We start from the raw sequence: 20,275 nt of genomic DNA on the forward strand, positions 1-20,275 counted from the left end.
TTGCGGTTTTTCTTCGGAAGGCGTGCCGCCTTTTGCGAGATTTCGGAATGGAGTTCGTATTTCCCTGCTCGATGTCCGGAAGAAGGAAAGAGGCCTTGTCTTTGTCGTGGAAGAAGTGCTGTTTAAGTTGCTGGAAGTCAAGAGGGAGCAAATCCTATCCATGCTTGAGTTTCCCAGAAGTGGATACTACGACGTGGTGCTGGCTTCTGAAGAGGACTATGAGTCATTTTGGAACATATTGCAGCAAAAGAAGGTATGTCCGGTTTTGGAAGGGGTGGAGATAGTTCCACATTTCCCACGTAGAGAACGATTGGTGACTATAAGGATGTATAGCCCATATACTTCGGAGGAGGATATCGTTACCTTTTTGTCTCGACTCTGTGACAGTGTTCTGCCTAAAGGCAAGGTATTTAATCAATATGGACTATGGACCACCAAGTGGAGGTTCCATGTGAAATTTAAAATGGCAGATGGCAAGTTAGTGATCCCCCCAGGACGGTTTAAAATTGGTTCTGTGAACGGGGATCTGTATTTTTCTGGCATGCAAGATTTTTGCCGCAAATGTAAACAGTACGGTCACAGAAAGGAGGATTGCACGTTTTTGTGGTGTTTCAAGTGTCAAGAGGAGGGTCACGACGTGGAAAATTGTCAAAAGAAAAGGAAATGCCATCTGTGTGGTGAGGAGGGCCATCTGCTTGGCTCGTGTCCTAAGAAAAAGTCTGAGAAAAATTCAGAGAAAAAGGAAGCTGTAAAAAGAAGCAGAGAGGAACCAGCTGAAGTGAAAGAACCAGAAGTGGAGCAGGTTCCAACTAGAAGACCTACAGAGCAGAAGAAGAAGAGAGAGGAGGAAGTGTATGTGCCAGTGCAGTATTTTGGTGTGCTTGGTGGTTTGTTGGAAAATTTGTCGGAAGCAGAAAGAAAAACGTTTGACAAAGATATGATGGATCTAAAGATAGGCTTGAAGAACCGGGAGGAAGAAGCTCGGGATAAAGTCTATTTTTCTTTCAAGGCAGACATGAACCGTTTTGTTGAAACGTATAAAATTCCAGGCTGGTTAGCGTCTCAAGTTAAGAAAGATATAGCAAATGGCAATATCAGTCGAGGACTGATAGACTTTCTAATGGTGTTTGCATGGAGGAAGGGGATGACCTTCTAATTTGGTTTTGCTTAATTAGAAAGTAATGTTTGGTTTTGCTATTTTATGTTGTTTCTTATTTTGTTTTTAAATGTTCTATTTTGTTTCATTAGTGTTTAAGAAAAGAAATAAAAACATGTTACCTGATGATGAACACAAAATTGAGTTCCAAATAAGATCTTGGAACTCTGAGTGAGTTCTGAGGGCTAACTTAAAAAAAAAAAAATCTGTTCTTATCAGTTTAATATCTGATACGTCCCCTATCTGGGGACCATATATTAAATGGATTTTTGAGAACGGGGGCCGATTTCGAAGCTTGCTTCCGTCGCCCTATGCATTGACCCGATATGGCAGTATCTTCGGGTACAGTGCACCACCCCCTTACAGGGTTAAAAAGAAAGATTCCTACTTTCATTGCTACCTGCTTGCTGGCTAGCCAGCTAGCCAGCCCTGTGGGCCTTGCTGCTGCTGCTGCTGCTGCAGCCAAAAAACAAAAGGTGGTGCTGCTGCTGCTTCTGCTGCTTCTGCTTGTGTCTGGCCGCTGTTGGAGCGTCCAGGCACAGGACTTCTGCTGCTGCTGACTAAATGGCCTCCTTAATTGGATCATTTGAGTAGCCAGCACACCTGTGCAGGTAGGGCATGACATGATAGGCAGCTGCCTTGATAGCGGGTGGGTGCTGAATGTTCCTAATTGACAAAATAAGATTAATGCTTATGAAGAAATATAAAATCTCATCCCTTCCCCAATATCGCGCCACACCCCTACCCCTTAATTCCCTGGTTGAACTTGATGGACATATGTCTTTTTTCGACCGTACTAACTATGTAACTATGTAACATAACATGGGGGGGTCTCCTGGCTGTTCACACAGGTGTGTCATTGCTGTACATTGACCATGCATTGCTTCTGTGGTATTGCAAAGGCAAAGACAAATGCTTCCAGCCATCCATTGCACTAATGGATTGGTCATCAGCTGGCTGTCTATGTCCCGCATCAATATAGACCAAAGTACAGAGGGTTAGGCTATGCTATAGTGCACCTACCTGATGCATCAGAAGGTGCGAGGCCCTTGCTAAATTCTGTGCACAGACTTTGAGATCTATGCTTTAGACTGTATCTAAACCTGCTCCAACATGGACTGACATTCTGGCCTACTTTCAGCCGATGCGACTTGTCTGTCGCTGAACAGTCGCTTTTTATGTATTCAGCACCTATGTATAATGTTGTAAAAATGCTCTAGAAGCTAAAGTCGCAGAAATGTCACACATATTTGGCCTGCAACTTTCTGTGCGACAAATTCAGACAGGAAAAATCAGTATAAATCCTTAGAAAATTATCCCCCAGTGTCTCCATCTGCTGGCGGTATTGAATAAGCATTGCTGCACTGATGGGGTATGCATTAGACGAAAAAAAAGAAGAAAAAGAAGAATAATACGCCCAGAAAAGAGGCGAAAAGGAGAAAAACGTAAAAAAACGTGAAAAAAAAGTAAGAGGAAGAGAAGGGAAAAAAAGGTGGAAATGGGTTTAAAAGTGATTTCGGCGGAGAAATATATATATATATATATATATATATATATATATATATATATATATACGCGCACACACACACATATATATAAACGTATTCTCCGTTGAGATATTGCAGCCGCTGCTGTGTCCAGGCCCAGGAGCCTTAGCACTGTGCTGTGATGTCACTCAATACCACTGACATCACTAGGTGTAAACAACATCTCTCCTTTGCTGTGTATGTGACTATGGAGCTGTTTGGTGATGTTGTCTATTATGGCCTTCATAGAAGCAACAGGAGATTGTTGCATCCATCTAGAACCCTCAGAACTACAGTGCTATGATGTCACTCACTTCCACAGGCCTTGCAGAGTGTAAACAACAACAACCCAGCTTTGTTGTGTATGTAACCATAGGGATTGTGATGTCACCTAGAACCTTCACAGCAGCGACAGCTTTATGAGGAGCATCAGCACTGCTCTGCCTGAGCAGAACCATCACCGCCATAGGTTGTCAAATAACCCGGATTTAACCCACACAGGTAAGTCCAATGGGGTGCAGGCATGTCCTCTATGCTTACAGCTTCCCGTGGGTGTTGGTTTGATACCGTTTGGGGACAGCCAAGGAGGCATCTGCAGGCAACAAAGGTAGGTGTGTGCTTGTGTGTGTGTTTCCTATGCAGATCCTAAGCCCAGTGTCACATGCAAGTAGGAGGAGTAAGAAGGGTTCCTGGCAAATCCGGGTTATGGATTGCATTTAAAAAGGCCCCGTGGGAGTGCAATGGGCCCCTGTCTTGCTGCTTAGCAATAATGGTATGGGTTTAGGTTCTGCTGTGTGTACTGGTGGTTGACTGCCCCCCAGCCCAGAGTGTGCATGGAAAATTGTCTGGCAGCCTCCCTGACAGCAAGCAGTGATAGTGCCCATGAAGGGGACCTTGTTGGGCCCGCCCCTTTCACGGTTATCGCTTCTCAGCCTTTTGGCTAAGATCAAGTGTAGTTCTGCTCACTTGGTCTGGCCAGAGGGTGTCTGGAGTACCCGGCTCCTTTGCCTGGGGGGATCGTCCTTCTTAACGGAGGGACTTCACCCCCCTGCTGCTATCAGGGAGCCGGCTTAGTCCCCAGACAACGGGAGGCGATCCCCACCTACCTACTTCGGTGGGGGAGGTGTCTGGACATCATGGACATGGAGGAAGATTGCGGTTTTTCTTCGGAAGGCGTGCCGCCTTTTGCGAGATTTCGGAATGGAGTTCGTATTTCCCTGCTCGATGTCCGGAAGAAGGAAAGAGGCCTTGTCTTTGTCGTGGAAGAAGTGCTGTTTAAGTTGCTGGAAGTCAAGAGGGAGCAAATCCTATCCATGCTTGAGTTTCCCAGAAGTGGATACTACGACGTGGTGCTGGCTTCTGAAGAGGACTATGAGTCATTTTGGAACATATTGCAGCAAAAGAAGGTATGTCCGGTTTTGGAAGGGGTGGAGATAGTTCCACATTTCCCACGTAGAGAACGATTGGTGACTATAAGGATGTATAGCCCATATACTTCGGAGGAGGATATCGTTACCTTTTTGTCTCGACTCTGTGACAGTGTTCTGCCTAAAGGCAAGGTATTTAATCAATATGGACTATGGACCACCAAGTGGAGGTTCCATGTGAAATTTAAAATGGCAGATGGCAAGTTAGTGATCCCCCCAGGACGGTTTAAAATTGGTTCTGTGAACGGGGATCTGTATTTTTCTGGCATGCAAGATTTTTGCCGCAAATGTAAACAGTACGGTCACAGAAAGGAGGATTGCACGTTTTTGTGGTGTTTCAAGTGTCAAGAGGAGGGTCACGACGTGGAAAATTGTCAAAAGAAAAGGAAATGCCATCTGTGTGGTGAGGAGGGCCATCTGCTTGGCTCGTGTCCTAAGAAAAAGTCTGAGAAAAATTCAGAGAAAAAGGAAGCTGTAAAAAGAAGCAGAGAGGAACCAGCTGAAGTGAAAGAACCAGAAGTGGAGCAGGTTCCAACTAGAAGACCTACAGAGCAGAAGAAGAAGAGAGAGGAGGAAGTGTATGTGCCAGTGCAGTATTTTGGTGTGCTTGGTGGTTTGTTGGAAAATTTGTCGGAAGCAGAAAGAAAAACGTTTGACAAAGATATGATGGATCTAAAGATAGGCTTGAAGAACCGGGAGGAAGAAGCTCGGGATAAAGTCTATTTTTCTTTCAAGGCAGACATGAACCGTTTTGTTGAAACGTATAAAATTCCAGGCTGGTTAGCGTCTCAAGTTAAGAAAGATATAGCAAATGGCAATATCAGTCGAGGACTGATAGACTTTCTAATGGTGTTTGCATGGAGGAAGGGGATGACCTTCTAATTTGGTTTTGCTTAATTAGAAAGTAATGTTTGGTTTTGCTATTTTATGTTGTTTCTTATTTTGTTTTTAAATGTTCTATTTTGTTTCATTAGTGTTTAAGAAAAGAAATAAAAACATGTTACCTGATGATGAACACAAAATTGAGTTCCAAATAAGATCTTGGAACTCTGAGTGAGTTCTGAGGGCTAACTTAAAAAAAAAAAAATCTGTTCTTATCAGTTTAATATCTGATACGTCCCCTATCTGGGGACCATATATTAAATGGATTTTTGAGAACGGGGGCCGATTTCGAAGCTTGCTTCCGTCGCCCTATGCATTGACCCGATATGGCAGTATCTTCGGGTACAGTGCACCACCCCCTTACAGGGTTAAAAAGAAAGATTCCTACTTTCATTGCTACCTGCTTGCTGGCTAGCCAGCTAGCCAGCCCTGTGGGCCTTGCTGCTGCTGCTGCTGCTGCAGCCAAAAAACAAAAGGTGGTGCTGCTGCTGCTTCTGCTGCTTCTGCTTGTGTCTGGCCGCTGTTGGAGCGTCCAGGCACAGGACTTCTGCTGCTGCTGACTAAATGGCCTCCTTAATTGGATCATTTGAGTAGCCAGCACACCTGTGCAGGTAGGGCATGACATGATAGGCAGCTGCCTTGATAGCGGGTGGGTGCTGAATGTTCCTAATTGACAAAATAAGATTAATGCTTATGAAGAAATATAAAATCTCATCCCTTCCCCAATATCGCGCCACACCCCTACCCCTTAATTCCCTGGTTGAACTTGATGGACATATGTCTTTTTTCGACCGTACTAACTATGTAACTATGTAACATAACATGGGGGGGTCTCCTGGCTGTTCACACAGGTGTGTCATTGCTGTACATTGACCATGCATTGCTTCTGTGGTATTGCAAAGGCAAAGACAAATGCTTCCAGCCATCCATTGCACTAATGGATTGGTCATCAGCTGGCTGTCTATGTCCCGCATCAATATAGACCAAAGTACAGAGGGTTAGGCTATGCTATAGTGCACCTACCTGATGCATCAGAAGGTGCGAGGCCCTTGCTAAATTCTGTGCACAGACTTTGAGATCTATGCTTTAGACTGTATCTAAACCTGCTCCAACATGGACTGACATTCTGGCCTACTTTCAGCCGATGCGACTTGTCTGTCGCTGAACAGTCGCTTTTTATGTATTCAGCACCTATGTATAATGTTGTAAAAATGCTCTAGAAGCTAAAGTCGCAGAAATGTCACACATATTTGGCCTGCAACTTTCTGTGCGACAAATTCAGACAGGAAAAATCAGTATAAATCCTTAGAAAATTATCCCCCAGTGTCTCCATCTGCTGGCGGTATTGAATAAGCATTGCTGCACTGATGGGGTATGCATTAGACGAAAAAAAAGAAGAAAAAGAAGAATAATACGCCCAGAAAAGAGGCGAAAAGGAGAAAAACGTAAAAAAACGTGAAAAAAAAGTAAGAGGAAGAGAAGGGAAAAAAAGGTGGAAATGGGTTTAAAAGTGATTTCGGCGGAGAATATATATATATATATATATATATATATATATATATATATATATATATATATACGCGCACACACACACATATATATAAACGTATTCTCCAGTGAGATATTGCAGCCGCTGCTGTGTCCAGGCCCAGGAGCCTTAGCACTGTGCTGTGATGTCACTCAATACCACTGACATCACTAGGTGTAAACAACATCTCTCCTTTGCTGTGTATGTGACTATGGAGCTGTTTGGTGATGTCGTCTATTATGGCCTTCATAGAAGCAACAGGAGATTGTTGCATCCATCTAGAACCCTCAGAACTACAGTGCTATGATGTCACTCACTTCCACAGGCCTTGCAGAGTGTAAACAACAACAACCCAGCTTTGTTGTGTATGTAACCATAGGGATTGTGATGTCACCTAGAACCTTCACAGCAGCGACAGCTTTATGAGGAGCATCAGCACTGCTCTGCCTGAGCAGAACCATCACCGCCATAGGTTGTCAAATAACCCGGATTTAACCCACACAGGTAAGTCCAATGGGGTGCAGGCATGTCCTCTATGCTTACAGCTTCCCGTGGGTGTTGGTTTGATACCGTTTGGGGACAGCCAAGGAGGCATCTGCAGGCAACAAAGGTAGGTGTGTGCTTGTGTGTGTGTTTCCTATGCAGATCCTAAGCCCAGTGTCACATGCAAGTAGGAGGAGTAAGAAGGGTTCCTGGCAAATCCGGGTTATGGATTGCATTTAAAAAGGCCCCGTGGGAGTGCAATGGGCCCCTGTCTTGCTGCTTAGCAATAATGGTATGGGTTTAGGTTCTGCTGTGTGTACTGGTGGTTGACTGCCCCCCAGCCCAGAGTGTGCATGGAAAATTGTCTGGCAGCCTCCCTGACAGCAAGCAGTGATAGTGCCCATGAAGGGGACCTTGTTGGGCCCGCCCCTTTCACGGTTATCGCTTCTCGGCCTTTTGGCTAAGATCAAGTGTAGTATCTGTTCTTATCAGTTTAATATCTGATACGTCCCCTATCTGGGGACCATATATTAAATGGATTTTTGAGAACGGGGGCCGATTTCGAAGCTTGCTTCCGTCGCCCTATGCATTGACCCGATATGGCAGTATCTTCGGGTACAGTGCACCACCCCCTTACAGGGTTAAAAAGAAAGATTCCTACTTTCATTGCTACCTGCTTGCTGGCTAGCCAGCTAGCCAGCCCTGTGGGCCTTGCTGCTGCTGCTGCTGCTGCAGCCAAAAAACAAAAGGTGGTGCTGCTGCTGCTTCTGCTGCTGCTGCTTCTGCTGCTTCTGCTTGTGTCTGGCCGCTGTTGGAGCGTCCAGGCACAGGACTTCTGCTGCTGCTGACTAAATGGCCTCCTTAATTGGATCATTTGAGTAGCCAGCACACCTGTGCAGGTAGGGCATGACATGATAGGCAGCTGCCTTGATAGCGGGTGGGTGCTGAATGTTCCTAATTGACAAAATAAGATTAATGCTTATGAAGAAATATAAAATCTCATCCCTTCCCCAATATCGCGCCACACCCCTACCCCTTAATTCCCTGGTTGAACTTGATGGACATATGTCTTTTTTCGACCGTACTAACTATGTAACTATGTAACATAACATGGGGGGGTCTCCTGGCTGTTCACACAGGTGTGTCATTGCTGTACATTGACCATGCATTGCTTCTGTGGTATTGCAAAGGCAAAGACAAATGCTTCCAGCCATCCATTGCACTAATGGATTGGTCATCAGCTGGCTGTCTATGTCCCGCATCAATATAGACCAAAGTACAGAGGGTTAGGCTATGCTATAGTGCACCTACCTGATGCATCAGAAGGTGCGAGGCCCTTGCTAAATTCTGTGCACAGACTTTGAGATCTATGCTTTAGACTGTATCTAAACCTGCTCCAACATGGACTGACATTCTGGCCTACTTTCAGCCGATGCGACTTGTCTGTCGCTGAACAGTCGCTTTTTATGTATTCAGCACCTATGTATAATGTTGTAAAAATGCTCTAGAAGCTAAAGTCGCAGAAATGTCACACATATTTGGCCTGCAACTTTCTGTGCGACAAATTCAGACAGGAAAAATCAGTATAAATCCTTAGAAAATTATCCCCCAGTGTCTCCATCTGCTGGCGGTATTGAATAAGCATTGCTGCACTGATGGGGTATGCATTAGACGAAAAAAAAGAAGAAAAAGAAGAATAATACGCCCAGAAAAGAGGCGAAAAGGAGAAAAACGTAAAAAAACGTGAAAAAAAAGTAAGAGGAAGAGAAGGGAAAAAAAGGTGGAAATGGGTTTAAAAGTGATTTCGGCGGAGAAATATATATATATATATATATATATATATATATATATATATATATATACGCGCACACACACACATATATATAAACGTATTCTCCAGTGAGATATTGCAGCCGCTGCTGTGTCCAGGCCCAGGAGCCTTAGCACTGTGCTGTGATGTCACTCAATACCACTGACATCACTAGGTGTAAACAACATCTCTCCTTTGCTGTGTATGTGACTATGGAGCTGTTTGGTGATGTCGTCTATTATGGCCTTCATAGAAGCAACAGGAGATTGTTGCATCCATCTAGAACCCTCAGAACTACAGTGCTATGATGTCACTCACTTCCACAGGCCTTGCAGAGTGTAAACAACAACAACCCAGCTTTGTTGTGTATGTAACCATAGGGATTTGTGATGTCACCTAGAACCTTCACAGCAGCGACAGCTTTATGAGGAGCATCAGCACTGCTCTGCCTGAGCAGAACCATCACCGCCATAGGTTGTCAAATAACCCGGATTTAACCCACACAGGTAAGTCCAATGGGGTGCAGGCATGTCCTCTATGCTTACAGCTTCCCGTGGGTGTTGGTTTGATACCGTTTGGGGACAGCCAAGGAGGCATCTGCAGGCAACAAAGGTAGGTGTGTGCTTGTGTGTGTGTTTCCTATGCAGATCCTAAGCCCAGTGTCACATGCAAGTAGGAGGAGTAAGAAGGGTTCCTGGCAAATCCGGGTTATGGATTGCATTTAAAAAGGCCCCGTGGGAGTGCAATGGGCCCCTGTCTTGCTGCTTAGCAATAATGGTATGGGTTTAGGTTCTGCTGTGTGTACTGGTGGTTGACTGCCCCCCAGCCCAGAGTGTGCATGGAAAATTGTCTGGCAGCCTCCCTGACAGCAAGCAGTGATAGTGCCCATGAAGGGGACCTTGTTGGGCCCGCCCCTTTCACGGTTATCGCTTCTCGGCCTTTTGGCTAAGATCAAGTGTAGTATCTGTTCTTATCAGTTTAATATCTGATACGTCCCCTATCTGGGGACCATATATTAAATGGATTTTTGAGAACGGGGGCCGATTTCGAAGCTTGCTTCCGTCGCCCTATGCATTGACCCGATATGGCAGTATCTTCGGGTACAGTGCACCACCCCCTTACAGGGTTAAAAAGAAAGATTCCTACTTTCATTGCTACCTGCTTGCTGGCTAGCCAGCTAGCCAGCCCTGTGGGCCTTGCTGCTGCTGCTGCTGCTGCTGCAGCCAAAAAACAAAAGGTGGTGCTGCTGCTGCTTCTGCTGCTTCTGCTTGTGTCTGGCCGCTGTTGGAGCGTCCAGGCACAGGACTTCTGCTGCTGCTGACTAAATGGCCTCCTTAATTGGATCATTTGAGTAGCCAGCACACCTGTGCAGGTAGGGCATGACATGATAGGCAGCTGCCTTGATAGCGGGTGGGTGCTGAATGTTCCTAATTGACAAAATAAGATTAATGCTTATGAAGAAATATAAAATCTCATCCCTTCCCCAATATCGCGCCACACCCCTACCCCTTAATTCCCTGGTTGAACTTGATGGACATATGTCTTTTTTCGACCGTACTAACTATGTAACTATGTAACATAACATGGGGGGGTCTCCTGGCTGTTCACACAGGTGTGTCATTGCTGTACATTGACCATGCATTGCTTCTGTGGTATTGCAAAGGCAAAGACAAATGCTTCCAGCCATCCATTGCACTAATGGATTGGTCATCAGCTGGCTGTCTATGTCCCGCATCAATATAGACCAAAGTACAGAGGGTTAGGCTATGCTATAGTGCACCTACCTGATGCATCAGAAGGTGCGAGGCCCTTGCTAAATTCTGTGCACAGACTTTGAGATCTATGCTTTAGACTGTATCTAAACCTGCTCCAACATGGACTGACATTCTGGCCTACTTTCAGCCGATGCGACTTGTCTGTCGCTGAACAGTCGCTTTTTATGTATTCAGCACCTATGTATAATGTTGTAAAAATGCTCTAGAAGCTAAAGTCGCAGAAATGTCACACATATTTGGCCTGCAACTTTCTGTGCGACAAATTCAGACAGGAAAAATCAGTATAAATCCTTAGAAAATTATCCCCCAGTGTCTCCATCTGCTGGCGGTATTGAATAAGCATTGCTGCACTGATGGGGTATGCATTAGACGAAAAAAAAGAAGAAAAAGAAGAATAATACGCCCAGAAAAGAGGCGAAAAGGAGAAAAACGTAAAAAAACGTGAAAAAAAAGTAAGAGGAAGAGAAGGGAAAAAAAGGTGGAAATGGGTTTAAAAGTGATTTCGGCGGAGAAATATATATATATATATATATATATATATATATATATATACGCGCACACACACACATATATATAAACGTATTCTCCGTTGAGATATTGCAGCCGCTGCTGTGTCCAGGCCCAGGAGCCTTAGCACTGTGCTGTGATGTCACTCAATACCACTGACATCACTAGGTGTAAACAACATCTCTCCTTTGCTGTGTATGTGACTATGGAGCTGTTTGGTGATGTCGTCTATTATGGCCTTCATAGAAGCAACAGGAGATTGTTGCATCCATCTAGAACCCTCAGAACTACAGTGCTATGATGTCACTCACTTCCACAGGCCTTGCAGAGTGTAAACAACAACAACCCAGCTTTGTTGTGTATGTAACCATAGGGATTGTGATGTCACCTAGAACCTTCACAGCAGCGACAGCTTTATGAGGAGCATCAGCACTGCTCTGCCTGAGCAGAACCATCACCGCCATAGGTTGTCAAATAACCCGGATTTAACCCACACAGGTAAGTCCAATGGGGTGCAGGCATGTCCTCTATGCTTACAGCTTCCCGTGGGTGTTGGTTTGATACCGTTTGGGGACAGCCAAGGAGGCATCTGCAGGCAACAAAGGTAGGTGTGTGCTTGTGTGTGTGTTTCCTATGCAGATCCTAAGCCCAGTGTCACATGCAAGTAGGAGGAGTAAGAAGGGTTCCTGGCAAATCCGGGTTATGGATTGCATTTAAAAAGGCCCCGTGGGAGTGCAATGGGCCCCTGTCTTGCTGCTTAGCAATAATGGTATGGGTTTAGGTTCTGCTGTGTGTACTGGTGGTTGACTGCCCCCCAGCCCAGAGTGTGCATGGAAAATTGTCTGGCAGCCTCCCTGACAGCAAGCAGTGATAGTGCCCATGAAGGGGACCTTGTTGGGCCCGCCCCTTTCACGGTTATCGCTTCTCGGCCTTTTGGCTAAGATCAAGTGTAGTATCTGTTCTTATCAGTTTAATATCTGATACGTCCCCTATCTGGGGACCATATATTAAATGGATTTTTGAGAACGGGGGCCGATTTCGAAGCTTGCTTCCGTCGCCCTATGCATTGACCCGATATGGCAGTATCTTCGGGTACAGTGCACCACCCCCTTACAGGGTTAAAAAGAAAGATTCCTACTTTCATTGCTACCTGCTTGCTGGCTAGCCAGCTAGCCAGCCCTGTGGGCCTTGCTGCTGCTGCTGCTGCTGCAGCCAAAAAACAAAAGGTGGTGCTGCTGCTGCTTCTGCTGCTTCTGCTTGTGTCTGGCCGCTGTTGGAGCGTCCAGGCACAGGACTTCTGCTGCTGCTGACTAAATGGCCTCCTTAATTGGATCATTTGAGTAGCCAGCACACCTGTGCAGGTAGGGCATGACATGATAGGCAGCTGCCTTGATAGCGGGTGGGTGCTGAATGTTCCTAATTGACAAAATAAGATTAATGCTTATGAAGAAATATAAAATCTCATCCCTTCCCCAATATCGCGCCACACCCCTACCCCTTAATTCCCTGGTTGAACTTGATGGACATATGTCTTTTTTCGACCGTACTAACTATGTAACTATGTAACATAACATGGGGGGGTCTCCTGGCTGTTCACACAGGTGTGTCATTGCTGTACATTGACCATGCATTGCTTCTGTGGTATTGCAAAGGCAAAGACAAATGCTTCCAGCCATCCATTGCACTAATGGATTGGTCATCAGCTGGCTGTCTATGTCCCGCATCAATATAGACCAAAGTACAGAGGGTTAGGCTATGCTATAGTGCACCTACCTGATGCATCAGAAGGTGCGAGGCCCTTGCTAAATTCTGTGCACAGACTTTGAGATCTATGCTTTAGACTGTATCTAAACCTGCTCCAACATGGACTGACATTCTGGCCTACTTTCAGCCGATGCGACTTGTCTGTCGCTGAACAGTCGCTTTTTATGTATTCAGCACCTATGTATAATGTTGTAAAAATGCTCTAGAAGCTAAAGTCGCAGAAATGTCACACATATTTGGCCTGCAACTTTCTGTGCGACAAATTCAGACAGGAAAAATCAGTATAAATCCTTAGAAAATTATCCCCCAGTGTCTCCATCTGCTGGCGGTATTGAATAAGCATTGCTGCACTGATGGGGTATGCATTAGACGAAAAAAAAAGAAGAAAAAGAAGAATAATACGCCCAGAAAAGAGGCGAAAAGGAGAAAAACGTAAAAAAACGTGAAAAAAAAGTAAGAGGAAGAGAAGGGAAAAAAAGGTGGAAATGGGTTTAAAAGTGATTTCGGCGGAGAAATATATATATATATATATATATATATATATATATATATATATATATACGCGCACACACACACATATATATAAACGTATTCTCCGTTGAGATATTGCAGCCGCTGCTGTGTCCAGGCCCAGGAGCCTTAGCACTGTGCTGTGATGTCACTCAATACCACTGACATCACTAGGTGTAAACAACATCTCTCCTTTGCTGTGTATGTGACTATGGAGCTGTTTGGTGATGTCGTCTATTATGGCCTTCATAGAAGCAACAGGAGATTGTTGCATCCATCTAGAACCCTCAGAACTACAGTGCTATGATGTCACTCACTTCCACAGGCCTTGCAGAGTGTAAACAACAACAACCCAGCTTTGTTGTGTATGTAACCATAGGGATTGTGATGTCACCTAGAACCTTCACAGCAGCGACAGCTTTATGAGGAGCATCAGCACTGCTCTGCCTGAGCAGAACCATCACCGCCATAGGTTGTCAAATAACCCGGATTTAACCCACACAGGTAAGTCCAATGGGGTGCAGGCATGTCCTCTATGCTTACAGCTTCCCGTGGGTGTTGGTTTGATACCGTTTGGGGACAGCCAAGGAGGCATCTGCAGGCAACAAAGGTAGGTGTGTGCTTGTGTGTGTGTTTCCTATGCAGATCCTAAGCCCAGTGTCACATGCAAGTAGGAGGAGTAAGAAGGGTTCCTGGCAAATCCGGGTTATGGATTGCATTTAAAAAGGCCCCGTGGGAGTGCAATGGGCCCCTGTCTTGCTGCTTAGCAATAATGGTATGGGTTTAGGTTCTGCTGTGTGTACTGGTGGTTGACTGCCCCCCAGCCCAGAGTGTGCATGGAAAATTGTCTGGCAGCCTCCCTGACAGCAAGCAGTGATAGTGCCCATGAAGGGGACCTTGTTGGGCCCGCCCCTTTCACGGTTATCGCTTCTCGGCCTTTTGGCTAAGATCAAGTGTAGTATCTGTTCTTATCAGTTTAATATCTGATACGTCCCCTATCTGGGGACCATATATTAAATGGATTTTTGAGAACGGGGGCCGATTTCGAAGCTTGCTTCCGTCGCCCTATGCATTGACCCGATATGGCAGTATCTTCGGGTACAGTGCACCACCCCCTTACAGGGTTAAAAAGAAAGATTCCTACTTTCATTGCTACCTGCTTGCTGGCTAGCCAGCTAGCCAGCCCTGTGGGCCTTGCTGCTGCTGCTGCTGCTGCAGCCAAAAAACAAAAGGTGGTGCTGCTGCTGCTTCTGCTGCTTCTGCTTGTGTCTGGCCGCTGTTGGAGCGTCCAGGCACAGGACTTCTGCTGCTGCTGACTAAATGGCCTCCTTAATTGGATCATTTGAGTAGCCAGCACACCTGTGCAGGTAGGGCATGACATGATAGGCAGCTGCCTTGATAGCGGGTGGGTGCTGAATGTTCCTAATTGACAAAATAAGATTAATGCTTATGAAGAAATATAAAATCTCATCCCTTCCCCAATATCGCGCCACACCCCTACCCCTTAATTCCCTGGTTGAACTTGATGGACATATGTCTTTTTTCGACCGTACTAACTATGTAACTATGTAACATAACATGGGGGGGTCTCCTGGCTGTTCACACAGGTGTGTCATTGCTGTACATTGACCATGCATTGCTTCTGTGGTATTGCAAAGGCAAAGACAAATGCTTCCAGCCATCCATTGCACTAATGGATTGGTCATCAGCTGGCTGTCTATGTCCCGCATCAATATAGACCAAAGTACAGAGGGTTAGGCTATGCTATAGTGCACCTACCTGATGCATCAGAAGGTGCGAGGCCCTTGCTAAATTCTGTGCACAGACTTTGAGATCTATGCTTTAGACTGTATCTAAACCTGCTCCAACATGGACTGACATTCTGGCCTACTTTCAGCCGATGCGACTTGTCTGTCGCTGAACAGTCGCTTTTTATGTATTCAGCACCTATGTATAATGTTGTAAAAATGCTCTAGAAGCTAAAGTCGCAGAAATGTCACACATATTTGGCCTGCAACTTTCTGTGCGACAAATTCAGACAGGAAAAATCAGTATAAATCCTTAGAAAATTATCCCCCAGTGTCTCCATCTGCTGGCGGTATTGAATAAGCATTGCTGCACTGATGGGGTATGCATTAGACGAAAAAAAAGAAGAAAAAGAAGAATAATACGCCCAGAAAAGAGGCGAAAAGGAGAAAAACGTAAAAAAACGTGAAAAAAAAGTAAGAGGAAGAGAAGGGAAAAAAAGGTGGAAATGGGTTTAAAAGTGATTTCGGCGGAGAAATATATATATATATATATATATATATATATATATATATATATATATACGCGCACACACACACATATATATAAACGTATTCTCCGTTGAGATATTGCAGCCGCTGCTGTGTCCAGGCCCAGGAGCCTTAGCACTGTGCTGTGATGTCACTCAATACCACTGACATCACTAGGTGTAAACAACATCTCTCCTTTGCTGTGTATGTGACTATGGAGCTGTTTGGTGATGTCGTCTATTATGGCCTTCATAGAAGCAACAGGAGATTGTTGCATCCATCTAGAACCCTCAGAACTACAGTGCTATGATGTCACTCACTTCCACAGGCCTTGCAGAGTGTAAACAACAACAACCCAGCTTTGTTGTGTATGTAACCATAGGGATTGTGATGTCACCTAGAACCTTCACAGCAGCGACAGCTTTATGAGGAGCATCAGCACTGCTCTGCCTGAGCAGAACCATCACCGCCATAGGTTGTCAAATAACCCGGATTTAACCCACACAGGTAAGTCCAATGGGGTGCAGGCATGTCCTCTATGCTTACAGCTTCCCGTGGGTGTTGGTTTGATACCGTTTGGGGACAGCCAAGGAGGCATCTGCAGGCAACAAAGGTAGGTGTGTGCTTGTGTGTGTGTTTCCTATGCAGATCCTAAGCCCAGTGTCACATGCAAGTAGGAGGAGTAAGAAGGGTTCCTGGCAAATCCGGGTTATGGATTGCATTTAAAAAGGCCCCGTGGGAGTGCAATGGGCCCCTGTCTTGCTGCTTAGCAATAATGGTATGGGTTTAGGTTCTGCTGTGTGTACTGGTGGTTGACTGCCCCCCAGCCCAGAGTGTGCATGGAAAATTGTCTGGCAGCCTCCCTGACAGCAAGCAGTGATAGTGCCCATGAAGGGGACCTTGTTGGGCCCGCCCCTTTCACGGTTATCGCTTCTCGGCCTTTTGGCTAAGATCAAGTGTAGTATCTGTTCTTATCAGTTTAATATCTGATACGTCCCCTATCTGGGGACCATATATTAAATGGATTTTTGAGAACGGGGGCCGATTTCGAAGCTTGCTTCCGTCGCCCTATGCATTGACCCGATATGGCAGTATCTTCGGGTACAGTGCACCACCCCCTTACAGGGTTAAAAAGAAAGATTCCTACTTTCATTGCTACCTGCTTGCTGGCTAGCCAGCTAGCCAGCCCTGTGGGCCTTGCTGCTGCTGCTGCTGCTGCAGCCAAAAAACAAAAGGTGGTGCTGCTGCTGCTTCTGCTGCTTCTGCTTGTGTCTGGCCGCTGTTGGAGCGTCCAGGCACAGGACTTCTGCTGCTGCTGACTAAATGGCCTCCTTAATTGGATCATTTGAGTAGCCAGCACACCTGTGCAGGTAGGGCATGACATGATAGGCAGCTGCCTTGATAGCGGGTGGGTGCTGAATGTTCCTAATTGACAAAATAAGATTAATGCTTATGAAGAAATATAAAATCTCATCCCTTCCCCAATATCGCGCCACACCCCTACCCCTTAATTCCCTGGTTGAACTTGATGGACATATGTCTTTTTTCGACCGTACTAACTATGTAACTATGTAACATAACATGGGGGGGTCTCCTGGCTGTTCACACAGGTGTGTCATTGCTGTACATTGACCATGCATTGCTTCTGTGGTATTGCAAAGGCAAAGACAAATGCTTCCAGCCATCCATTGCACTAATGGATTGGTCATCAGCTGGCTGTCTATGTCCCGCATCAATATAGACCAAAGTACAGAGGGTTAGGCTATGCTATAGTGCACCTACCTGATGCATCAGAAGGTGCGAGGCCCTTGCTAAATTCTGTGCACAGACTTTGAGATCTATGCTTTAGACTGTATCTAAACCTGCTCCAACATGGACTGACATTCTGGCCTACTTTCAGCCGATGCGACTTGTCTGTCGCTGAACAGTCGCTTTTTATGTATTCAGCACCTATGTATAATGTTGTAAAAATGCTCTAGAAGCTAAAGTCGCAGAAATGTCACACATATTTGGCCTGCAACTTTCTGTGCGACAAATTCAGACAGGAAAAATCAGTATAAATCCTTAGAAAATTATCCCCCAGTGTCTCCATCTGCTGGCGGTATTGAATAAGCATTGCTGCACTGATGGGGTATGCATTAGACGAAAAAAAAGAAGAAAAAGAAGAATAATACGCCCAGAAAAGAGGCGAAAAGGAGAAAAACGTAAAAAAACGTGAAAAAAAAGTAAGAGGAAGAGAAGGGAAAAAAAGGTGGAAATGGGTTTAAAAGTGATTTCGGCGGAGAAATATATATATATATATATATATATATATATATATATATATATATATACGCGCACACACACACATATATATAAACGTATTCTCCGTTGAGATATTGCAGCCGCTGCTGTGTCCAGGCCCAGGAGCCTTAGCACTGTGCTGTGATGTCACTCAATACCACTGACATCACTAGGTGTAAACAACATCTCTCCTTTGCTGTGTATGAGACTATGGAGCTGTTTGGTGATGTCGTCTATTATGGCCTTCATAGAAGCAACAGGAGATTGTTGCATCCATCTAGAACCCTCAGAACTACAGTGCTATGATGTCACTCACTTCCACAGGCCTTGCAGAGTGTAAACAACAACAACCCAGCTTTGTTGTGTATGTAACCATAGGGATTGTGATGTCACCTAGAACCTTCACAGCAGCGACAGCTTTATGAGGAGCATCAGCACTGCTCTGCCTGAGCAGAACCATCACCGCCATAGGTTGTCAAATAACCCGGATTTAACCCACACAGGTAAGTCCAATGGGGTGCAGGCATGTCCTCTATGCTTACAGCTTCCCGTGGGTGTTGGTTTGATACCGTTTGGGGACAGCCAAGGAGGCATCTGCAGGCAACAAAGGTAGGTGTGTGCTTGTGTGTGTGTTTCCTATGCAGATCCTAAGCCCAGTGTCACATGCAAGTAGGAGGAGTAAGAAGGGTTCCTGGCAAATCCGGGTTATGGATTGCATTTAAAAAGGCCCCGTGGGAGTGCAATGGGCCCCTGTCTTGCTGCTTAGCAATAATGGTATGGGTTTAGGTTCTGCTGTGTGTACTGGTGGTTGACTGCCCCCCAGCCCAGAGTGTGCATGGAAAATTGTCTGGCAGCCTCCCTGACAGCAAGCAGTGATAGTGCCCATGAAGGGGACCTTGTTGGGCCCGCCCCTTTCACGGTTATCGCTTCTCGGCCTTTTGGCTAAGATCAAGTGTAGTATCTGTTCTTATCAGTTTAATATCTGATACGTCCCCTATCTGGGGACCATATATTAAATGGATTTTTGAGAACGGGGGCCGATTTCGAAGCTTGCTTCCGTCGCCCTATGCATTGACCCGATATGGCAGTATCTTCGGGTACAGTGCACCACCCCCTTACAGGGTTAAAAAGAAAGATTCCTACTTTCATTGCTACCTGCTTGCTGGCTAGCCAGCTAGCCAGCCCTGTGGGCCTTGCTGCTGCTGCTGCTGCTGCTGCTGCTGCTGCAGCCAAAAAACAAAAGGTGGTGCTGCTGCTGCTTCTGCTGCTTCTGCTTGTGTCTGGCCGCTGTTGGAGCGTCCAGGCACAGGACTTCTGCTGCTGCTGACTAAATGGCCTCCTTAATTGGATCATTTGAGTAGCCAGCACACCTGTGCAGGTAGGGCATGACATGATAGGCAGCTGCCTTGATAGCGGGTGGGTGCTGAATGTTCCTAATTGACAAAATAAGATTAATGCTTATGAAGAAATATAAAATCTCATCCCTTCCCCAATATCGCGCCACACCCCTACCCCTTAATTCCCTGGTTGAACTTGATGGACATATGTCTTTTTTCGACCGTACTAACTATGTAACTATGTAACATAACATGGGGGGGTCTCCTGGCTGTTCACACAGGTGTGTCATTGCTGTACATTGACCATGCATTGCTTCTGTGGTATTGCAAAGGCAAAGACAAATGCTTCCAGCCATCCATTGCACTAATGGATTGGTCATCAGCTGGCTGTCTATGTCCCGCATCAATATAGACCAAAGTACAGAGGGTTAGGCTATGCTATAGTGCACCTACCTGATGCATCAGAAGGTGCGAGGCCCTTGCTAAATTCTGTGCACAGACTTTGAGATCTATGCTTTAGACTGTATCTAAACCTGCTCCAACATGGACTGACATTCTGGCCTACTTTCAGCCGATGCGACTTGTCTGTCGCTGAACAGTCGCTTTTTATGTATTCAGCACCTATGTATAATGTTGTAAAAATGCTCTAGAAGCTAAAGTCGCAGAAATGTCACACATATTTGGCCTGCAACTTTCTGTGCGACAAATTCAGACAGGAAAAATCAGTATAAATCCTTAGAAAATTATCCCCCAGTGTCTCCATCTGCTGGCGGTATTGAATAAGCATTGCTGCACTGATGGGGTATGCATTAGACGAAAAAAAAGAAGAAAAAGAAGAATAATACGCCCAGAAAAGAGGCGAAAAGGAGAAAAACGTAAAAAAACGTGAAAAAAAAGTAAGAGGAAGAGAAGGGAAAAAAAGGTGGAAATGGGTTTAAAAGTGATTTCGGCGGAGAAATATATATATATATATATATATATATATATATATATATATATATACGCGCACAC

At 45.3% G+C, this 20,275-nt stretch overlaps 6 non-coding genes and 2 pseudogenes across 6 annotated transcripts; all 8 read left to right on the forward strand.

Annotated features, from left to right (window-relative positions):
- The first annotated feature begins 1,341 nt into the window (after positions 1-1,341).
- Positions 1,342-1,514, forward strand: LOC130351651 (U2 spliceosomal RNA; annotated as a pseudogene).
- Positions 1,515-5,176: 3,662 nt separating this feature from the next.
- Positions 5,177-5,349, forward strand: LOC130351652 (U2 spliceosomal RNA; annotated as a pseudogene).
- Positions 5,350-7,442: 2,093 nt separating this feature from the next.
- LOC130351635 (U2 spliceosomal RNA) lies at positions 7,443-7,633 on the forward strand. Its single transcript, XR_008888225.1, has one exon. It is a non-coding gene; the product is annotated as a U2 spliceosomal RNA (small nuclear RNA).
- Positions 7,634-9,737: 2,104 nt separating this feature from the next.
- On the forward strand, positions 9,738-9,928 carry LOC130351636 (U2 spliceosomal RNA). Its single transcript, XR_008888226.1, has one exon. It is a non-coding gene; the product is annotated as a U2 spliceosomal RNA (small nuclear RNA).
- A 2,083-nt stretch (positions 9,929-12,011) lies between these two features.
- LOC130351637 (U2 spliceosomal RNA) lies at positions 12,012-12,202 on the forward strand. The gene has a single exon (XR_008888227.1). It is a non-coding gene; the product is annotated as a U2 spliceosomal RNA (small nuclear RNA).
- Positions 12,203-14,291: 2,089 nt separating this feature from the next.
- LOC130351638 (U2 spliceosomal RNA) lies at positions 14,292-14,482 on the forward strand. Its single transcript, XR_008888228.1, has one exon. It is a non-coding gene; the product is annotated as a U2 spliceosomal RNA (small nuclear RNA).
- A 2,088-nt stretch (positions 14,483-16,570) lies between these two features.
- On the forward strand, positions 16,571-16,761 carry LOC130351639 (U2 spliceosomal RNA). The gene has a single exon (XR_008888229.1). It is a non-coding gene; the product is annotated as a U2 spliceosomal RNA (small nuclear RNA).
- Positions 16,762-18,849: 2,088 nt separating this feature from the next.
- LOC130351640 (U2 spliceosomal RNA) lies at positions 18,850-19,040 on the forward strand. Its single transcript, XR_008888230.1, has one exon. It is a non-coding gene; the product is annotated as a U2 spliceosomal RNA (small nuclear RNA).
- Positions 19,041-20,275: the final 1,235 nt, after the last annotated feature.

Source organism: Hyla sarda, unplaced genomic scaffold, assembly GCF_029499605.1.
Source record: "Hyla sarda isolate aHylSar1 unplaced genomic scaffold, aHylSar1.hap1 scaffold_990, whole genome shotgun sequence".
NCBI classification, from domain to species: Eukaryota; Metazoa; Chordata; class Amphibia; order Anura; family Hylidae; genus Hyla; species Hyla sarda.